Genomic DNA, 10,401 nt, shown 5'->3' on the forward strand with positions numbered 1-10,401 from the left:
CAAGCATAGCAAGCAGCAGGCTGGATTGGAAGAAAGTGCTTAGATTTTGCATGAAGAGTGATATTGGATGAATGCTCAAATTATAAAGACAATTGCGTTGATGTGTTGTCCAAACTTGTATATATTGATTCTAATTTAGCATGTTCAAAACACCAAAATGCATGCTAAATTTTATCATAGGCACTTCAATGTCTTTTTTAGAATTCAGAGATTGCTTTTCTTTTTTCTTTTTTCTTCGGAATCTGTTTTTAAAGTCTCTGAAAATGTTTAATTGAATGATGGAATTAGAGGGGTGTTAAACTGTTTGTAGCTACACTTAGTCAAAATTTCAAACCAAAAGCATATATTCTTAATATATAAAAGTAGGTATATAATTACTTTCAAAACATCTTTTTCTTTCTACTAATGCCATGTGAGTAACATTGCTTACTTGGCAAAATATTAGAATCAACCACTCAATTTTTGCCAAATCAACTATTATTTTCAAATAAGCAAAAAAAAAAAAAAATAATAAAATATACAAAAAATTTTAACCTACAAACACATTCAATCCATATCCATATATTTATGGTGACCACTTAGATAAAGATGCATATTTCATCTTTTGTTAAAAATGTTTTTATGTTGTATTTTAATTGGTTTTCTGTATAATTTAGTTATTCGGTGTTCCTCATCACATATTATTAAATTCCTTAAAAGATTTTCTTTACAAAAACAATAAAAAATATTTAATTTAGATTAAAACAAAAAAGGTAATAGATTAACTATTAGATTTTTTTAAATTATTTATATAAAAAAATATATCACATTCATCAATAAATATATATATATATATATATATATATATATATATATATATATATAACAAGCTCAAACTTCTTAAAATTTTTATAAATAAAAAAATAATTAATTTATATTCGTACAATATATAAAATAATTACTATATTATTATTATATTATAGATTAAGATTCACTAATTTAAATTTTTTTTAATATAAGCATTAGAAATAAATAAAATTGTTATAACTAAATGTAGTGTAACAAAATATATATAATATTAATTAGTTTTTAAAAAATTCTAAAAAAATAGTTTCTTTCATTTTAGTAAAGTAACTATTTATTAAAGTAGACAAATTAATTATTTTCTTCTCATATACAGTTTTTTTTAAGATATAAAAATAATTAATTAGGACATTTGTCAAGATAATTAAAGTCACTATTTCATTAAATTTTTAATTTAAAGAAAAATCCTAGTTAATTTTGGTATAGAAATTTCGAATTTGAAAACATTGATAAAAATCATGTTGAATTTTGATTTATTTGATTCTCATTTAAATTAATCACTACATAAGTTAAAGTTCTGTTTTGAAGTTATATTCAAGCTTTAATATGATTTTTAAAGTTTCAATTTACTTAGTTTGATTTTTTAACTTAGGTATCTGTGACTCATATTAGGGTTTTAAGTGTTTAGTTGAAAAATAAAATTAAAGTAAAAAAAATTTCAATTGTCACATCAAATAGTCGCTAGAATGTATAATGTAGCAGTCGTTAGTCCATCTCAGCATGTCGTTAACGATTTTGTGAGACAGTGACAAAAATAAGATCAGGAACCAATGTGAGTCATAACTATTAAGTTGGGAGACTAAATTGAGTAAATCAAAATTTTTGAAATTAGATTGAAACATAGTTGTCAGAACTGAACCGATGATCGAACCGGTCAAGCTACTGGTTCACTTGTTTATTGGTTCAACCGATAAATTATTGAACCGATAAACCGGTCTCACGTAAATATAAAATATAAAATAGTTAGAAACTTAAAATTAAAATTTGAAATACATATATTCACTAACATTTTATGAAAAATCAAGTCTCAACTTCTAAAAATAACCATTATAAAAAAACCATAAAATTTTAATACTACAATAGTATCTTAATTTGACACAATAAAAAAAATTAATTCACAAATTCTATTATCTAACTATAATATCAGTAGATTTTAACACTAATATCAAAACAAATAACCTTAATCACAATACTAGCAATAATTTTTTGTATTTTTATTCATATTTTAATTATAAACATAAATATAATTTGATTATATTTTTTATGGAATGTGACTATAGATGTAAATAAAATTTAGTTATATTACTTATATAGTTTCATTGTATTGTATTACTTATACAGTTAGATTATAATTATGACAATAGAATTGTTCTTGTATTTTTATATGTGTGACTAATTGGTGGTGTTAAAATGTTACTCTTAATTATAAATAAGGTTTATAATTTAAAAAATCAAAGACTCAATTAAAAAGATACGAAAAAATGATGTTAAAACTTAAAATATTCTAACTCTTTAAAATAAAAATATTCAAAATTCAATTAAAAATTATTTAAAATTTAAACTCAATAAAAATTTATATTCAATGTATTTTGTATTAAATATATTTAATAACCTATTATATCATATTAGTTGAAATTAGCTTTTATAATGTTAATTTTCTAATAACACTTTATTAGAAAAAAACCATTTTTCAGAATTTTTTAAAAACTAATTAATATTATATATATTTTGTTACACTACATCTTGTCATAAAAAAATTATTTATTTCTAATGCTTATATTAAAAATAAAAACAAAATTTAAATTAGTAAATTTTAATCTATAATATAATAATAATATAGTAATTGTTTTATATATTGTACGAATATAAATTTTATATATATATATATATATATATATATATATATATATATTGATGAATGTAATATATTTTTTTATATAAATAATTTTAAAAAAAATCTAATAGTTAATTTATTACCTTTTTGGTTTTAGTCCAAATTAAACGTTTTTTATTGTTTTTGGAAAGAAAATATTTTGAGGAATTTAATAATATGTAATGAGAAACACCGAATAAATTATACATAAACCAATTAAAACACAACATAAAAATATCTTTAGCAAAATATGAAATAGACGTCTTTATCTGAGTGGTCACCTATATTTATTATATCTCACCGTTATAAACAACACAATAAATTTATAACTCCAATAATTAATTTGTTAATTTCTATAAATAACTCATTCAATATAATAAACATTCATATTACAAATGTAATAATAATATTAATAATCATAATAAATTTTACATTACAAATATTTAAATTCCATATTATTTCGACTACTTATATAAGTTTATAATCACTATTCCTTCAAATAACATCAAATTTAGCACGAAAAATTTATTTCCGAACTACGCAACATCTCAAACTTACTCAATGGAATCAACTAAAACAAATTCAAAAATCAAATCACCAAATAAAAATGTCACTTTGTACAGTTCCAACATCTAAATCTTTTGTACTACAAATTATTTTAAACAAAGTACCTTTCAAATTTAACTTTAGTTTACACATATTTAATTTAATTCTACAAAACATAGCCAGTTTTAATATTTATTATATACTATTATTAATTTACTATTCGCGCATTTCGTGGGTCTCATTCTAGTAGCTATAATTTGGTGTCACAGTTGTTGTCAAAATTTCATAATTTCCATCCATGTCTATTGGCTGGTTTCCAAGTCAAGATAATTTGTACCTCCAGACAACAATCTCATGTGAAGTGCTTGATAAATAGCAACTTATTAATGCCATTGAAAAAGGAATGTAATACACCGTACAAGAATTGTTGCTTTTTTATGTTGATCAAGTTATTAATATGGAAAAAGACTGGCAAAGAATAAACAATGACTCAAGAGAGGAAAATGTTTAAGTTTCTTGGTGCACTCAGTAAGAAGCTTTTATGCTTCTTCATGCATGATGCATATTTCACATGGCTGTTATATAACTTGAAGTATGTACTTCTCACCATGACTCAAATTCTCGCCCTTGAGTCTCTCGGATCCTCTGCCATGGTTTTCTACACTAAATATTCATCAAGTGAAGTATAATATATATGATTCTTCATCCTAGTTAAACATAAACTGTAACTTCCTAATCTTGATAGAAATAATCAATAAATAGTGCTTAATCTTGCATGTTGTGTATCAAGATCAACAAGATAGTAAGTATAACAAAAGCATCATTCCATCTTACACTTAAAGTAAGAAAGCCATTGGATAGGGTATTATGACCAACTTAATCTTAGTTAACTGTGTATTATGCCTCGTGCAAGTGTTCTATACCAAGCAAGCAAGCTAAGCAGCATGGTATCCATAACTTGTGACTTCTTCTCCAACCCTGCTTGAGAAACACATTCAAGATGTAGGAAAATCCAAGCAAAAGAAAGGCCAAATTCCAATCATGTATTTCCATTTTCTACTTTTATTTCCACTGTTTTTTATTTTCTAAAATTTCGTGGGAAAAATAATAGAAAAAAAAATTGTTTAGAATATGTGAAAATGTTTCATATTATCTTAATCATATATAAAAATAAGGCATAATATCTTTTACTATTTTTTTTATAAGAGAGACAATATCTTATCTTTACATTTTCTTACATTTCATGAGTTTAACTTCATTGTAAAAGCAGATTGTTCTGGTTTTATATCTTTATATTACACATTTCATATCAATTTACACAAGTGCATATTACTGAGCCTTTGTTTTCTCCTTTTTCTTCTTTCTTGCCAAAAGAGAAAATGCATAATTATTCCTGTTTCTGTTATCTCTTCCTCATATTGTGTACTAAAAGTCTAAAATTAACATGAGCGAAGATGCAACTATAAATTTGATTGGAGGTAATTATAAAAGCATAATAGAAATAAGGCTAGTTGGCTAAGACTTTGTTATTGTTGTTTTCTTTTGGTGACTGAAGAAGTTACAGTATAAGTGTTATGCAATATGAGGGAAATGACATAACTCATACCTCCATAAAATCAATGGATGATCTAATACCTGGAAACAGTATAATTTCTTCTTTAATCTGCAAATGATTTGATCTGCTACAAACTGCTTCTTTGCCTCATTCTTCTCTTCCAAATCCCTAAAAAAAAGAAACACTGATAGAGTACATATTTTAATATTTTAAGGATCCTAATTAGCAAGAGAATAAAATGAGGCCATTAAAGAAGATTAGGTGGTTTACAAATTATAGAAGCACATAAGAAAAAGTTTTCAACTCTGTTATTAGTGGTACTCACTAACCCACTATTCCATACCTTCCATGCGAATTGGCAGAAAAGAAGGAGCTTTAACATAAACATTATGCATTTAAGCAAGAGAGAATACAAAATCAAATAGCACAGCAAGAAATGAAGACCAATAGAGGCAGAGTTTAAAACATGCAATCAGCCACTATACTTGATAGCACATAGTAGTGTCTTAATTTTTTACATTTTGATCACAATTTTCTTTGAAACAGTATGTATCAACCGTATTCATAAGATTTCCAAAGGTGCCACAGTTAATCTGAATCATCCTTCCATAACTTCAGAATAGTTATGTGAATGGGAAAAATATCAGGTCAAAATTAGCACAAAGTATCATTTACTAAATATTTCCCATAAAAGAAAAATGATATACCTTTTTGACATATTCAAATACTTGTAGAGCACTTAACAAAATCTCTTGTATCGAAATGTATAAAACCATTGACATAGTTTCTGTATAATTTATTCGGTGTTACTCATCACATATTATTAAATTCCTCAAAAGATTTTCTTTCCAAAAACAATAAAAAACATTTAATTTGGACTAAAACAAAAAAGTAATAGATTAACTATTAGATTTAAAAATATATCACATTCATCAATATATATATATATATATATATATATATATATATATATATATATATAACATGTTCTTAAAAATTTTATAAATAAAAAAATAATCAATTTTTATTCGTATAATATATAAAATAATTATTATATTATTATTATATTATAGATTAAAATTTACTAATTTAAATTTTGTTTTTATTTTTAATATAAGCATTAGAAATAAATAAATTTTTTATAACAAGATGTAATGTAACAAAATATATATAATATTAATTAGTTTTTAAAAAATTCTGAAAAGATGGTTTTTTTCTAATAAAGTGTTATTAAAAAATTAACATTATAAAAACTAATTTCAACCAATATGATATAATAGGTTATTAAATATATTTAATACAAAACACATTGAATATAAATTTTTATTGAGTTTAAATTTTAAATAATTTTTAATTAAATTTCAAATATTTTTATTTTAAAGAGTTAGAATATTTTAACATCATTTTTTCGTATCTTTTTAATTGAGTCTTTGATTTTTTAAATTATAAACCTTATTTATAATTAAGAGTAATGTTTTAACACCACCAATTAGTCACACATATAAAAATACAAGAACAATTTTATTGTCATAATTATAATCTAACTTTATAAGTAATACAATACAATGAAACTATATATAAGTAATATAACTAAAGTTTATCTACATCTATAGTCACATTTTATAAATAATATAATTAAATTATATTTATATTTATAATTAAAATATGAATAAAAATACAAAAAATTATCAGGATGGTTTTCGTTCATAATTTTTTTATTATTTTTGTTGTGAAAAGTTTAATTATTTTAATAATTAATTATTTAAAAAAAAATAATTGAATAACACAAAAAAGTCTTATTAAGAGTAATTTATTTATATATGATTAAAAAATAATTGAATAATTATATACGGTAAAAAATTAATATTATTAAAAAATAAAATTAAAAATCATGGTTTTTTTTCTTTTTTCCAAAATTTATCTACGAGTAATTCTATAAATATTTTATGATGAATAAAAATATTAAACTCGTACTAAAATTTATTCTAATAAAATTTATTTTTATTCTACTAAACATTAAATAAACTATTGAAAAGAATTTTGTTTCCTCCATTAGAGAAGAATGATAAACTTTCATACTTCTATTATGTTATGGCAATAATTTGACCTGTTATTTTTTAATGTACATAATAATAATAATAATAATAATAATAATAATAATAATAATAATAATAATAATAATAATAATAATAAACAAGTATATCACATTAAAAAAGGAAGCATGCCACTAAATAATTTATCATCTGAATTATATATGAATCAAATTGATAATATGAGGGCTAGCACTAAAAAAATCGATAACAAAATTAGGGACTTACAAAACCTTTCTTAAGATCATAGAAAAGAAACGTTTATATTTGTGTGATATATAAAACAATTATCATATTATTATTATTACATTATATATATATATATGAGCAAAAAAGTCCAACTGTTTTAAAGTAAAATTTTTTTTTAATATTTGATTAAATGTTCTTGTATTTAGTACTTTTTTTTTGGCACTTCCTCTTAGTTAAAAATATAATCATTATAATTTTTTAGTTATTATTGCTAGGGGTGTTTACATATGGGATATGGCTGAAATTTCGATCCAATCCGCACTAAACTCATTAGATCAAATTCGATATTCACACTTTTTATGTTTGGATCAGATATCAAATATATCCATAAATAAAAAATATTAAAAATTTTATTTTTATAAAAAAAAAGTCAATAACTTTTTTTGTTTACTTTTTTAAACATATTTACTTCTATCTGATTAGAGTGTGGATCCGATTCGATCCAATCCGATCCATCTTATAGATCAGATCATATCCTCAAATTACAGATCTGATACGGATAAATACTGTGAATTTATATGGATATGATCTAATCTATGAACACCCCTAACTAATACTATAGGTTCATTGTTGCAAAAGAATGCTTCTTTTATTATAAACCATTATTAGATCTTAATTACCATTAAAACAACTCAATTGTCAACAAAGAGATAATACTTAGTGGTCTCTGAAATTATATTTGTATTTCAATTCGTAGTTGTAAAAACTCAACTGGATTGGCTAGTTCGACTGGAAAACTAGTGAACCGGACTAGAATTGGACCCTAGTCTGGTTCGGTTTACTCCTTGGACCGTTTAAGAAATAAAACCGGTGTGAACTGGTAAAATCGGTGCAAACCGGTCTAACCAAACTGGTCAACTTGAATTTTTTTTTAAAATGTCTCCACAAGGTCTCGAACCAAGAACCTTGGAGCAAAAGCAACCTCTACTTGCCACTTAGCCATTGCACTTCCAAGGGCCGTTTGAAAAACTTTAGAAGTAACTTTTTTTTTTACTTTTGACTTATGAAAAGTAGTAGTATTAATGTCTGGTGCAATTTTCAAAACCAAATTGCAAGTTTCTAAGAAGCTATTTAGGAGCTTATAGAGAAGTTAAAAAAATGACTTCTCTCATAATACTTATACTTTTCATCACATTTCTATAAAATAAACACTTTTAGATTTAAAAATCCAAACACAAAATAACTTATTTATAAGTTACTTTTAACAGAGTCATTTATTGTTTAAGTTATCTTATCAAAAGGAGCTTAATTAAGTTGGTTACCCAAACTGGGCCAGTATTATATTTGACAAATACTAATTATATAGTATACATAAATATCTAATTTAATTTAATTTTTATTTTTTCTATTTTTAAAATTAATTATATTTTAATTATATGCCATTATTAATATAAATATAAATTTCACTAAAAATTTATTAATTTACTTTATCTATTTTATTGCTAGTATTGTGATTAAGGTTATTTGTTTTGATATTAGTGTTAAAATTTACTGATATTATAGTTAGATGATAGGCTTTGTGAATTAATTATTTTTTTATTATGTCAAAATAAGATACTATTGTAGTATTAAAATTTTATGGTTTTATTATATTAGTTATTTTTAGAAGTTGAGACTTGATTCTTCATAAAATTTTAGTGAAGATATGTATTTCAAATTTTAATTTTAAATTTTTAACTATTTTATAATTTATATTTACGTGTGACCGGTTTTATCGGTTCAACTAGTGATTTATCGGTTGAACCAATAAACCAATAAACCAGTAGTTTGGTCCGTTCGATTACTGGTTCGGTTCTAACAACTATGTTTCAATCTAATTTCAAAAATTTCGATTTACTCAATTTAGTCTCCCAACTTAATAGTTATGACTCACATTGGTTCTTAATCTTATTTTGGTCATTGTCTCACAAAAATCGTTAACGACATGCTGAGATGGACTAACGACTGCTACATTATACATTCTAGCGACTATTTGATGTGACAATTAAAATTTTTTATCTTATTTTTTTTTCAACTAAACACTTAAAATCCTAATATGAGTCACAGATACCTAAGTTAAAAAATTAAACTAAGTAAATTGAAACTTTAAAAATCATATTAAAGCTCGAATATAACTTCAAAATAGAACTTTAACTTATGTAGTGATTAATTTAAATGAGAATCAAATAAATCAAAATTCAACATAATTTTTATCAATGTTTTCAAATTCGAAATTTCTATACCAAAATTAACTAGAATTTTTCTTTAAATTAAAAATTTAATGAAATAGTGACTTTAATTATCTTAATCAATGTCCTAATTAATTATTTTTATGTCTTAAAAAAACTGTATATGAGAAGAAAATAATTAATTTATCTATTTTAATAAATAGTTATTTTACTAAAATGAAAGAAATTATTTTCTTAGAATTTTTTAAGAACTAATTAATATTATATATAGTTTGTTACACTATATTTAGTTATAAAAATTTTATTTATTTCTAATGCTTATATTAAAAATAAAAAAAATTAAATTAGTAAATTTTAATCTATAATATAATAATAATATAGTAATTATTTTATATATTGTACGAATATAAATTAATTATTTTTTTATTTATAAAAATTTTAAGAGGTTTGAACTTGTTTTATATATATATATATATATATTGATGAGTGTGATATATTTTTTTATGTAAATAATTTTTTAAAAAAAATTAATAGTTAATTTATTACCTTTTTTGTTTTAGTCCAAATTAAATATTTTTTATTATTTTTGGAAAGAAAATCTTTTGAGGAATTTAATAATATGTGATGAGGAACACCGAATAACTTATACAGAAACTAATTAAAATACAACATAAAAACATCTTTAAAAAAAGACGTTTTTAGCATCTTTATTTGAGTAGCCTCCTAATATTTTATCTTCAATAAGATTTTCCCACTTCATTCTCTTAACTCTTCCTTTTGTTTTTATGTCGTGGTTTTCAGCACCCGTAACTTCATCATGTAAACAAGATCTTTTCTAACCATTCTTTTTAAATTTAGAAACTAAATGGTTTTTTTATGTTAGAATAAGAGAATTTATTATAATCATAACCCAAATAAGATTTGCAGGTTTTCACCACACATTCGGTTTTTTTTCTCTTTTTGGTGTCTCACCACACATTCAGTTGATCAAGTATAATAATTTTAAGGAAAAGTAGGCAATCTTACTTATTTCCAGTGCATAAAAGAAAACAAAGAACATGGCCAAATAAACCACAA

Source organism: Arachis stenosperma, chromosome 2 (genome assembly GCF_014773155.1).
Source record: "Arachis stenosperma cultivar V10309 chromosome 2, arast.V10309.gnm1.PFL2, whole genome shotgun sequence".
NCBI lineage: Eukaryota > Viridiplantae > Streptophyta > Magnoliopsida > Fabales > Fabaceae > Arachis > Arachis stenosperma.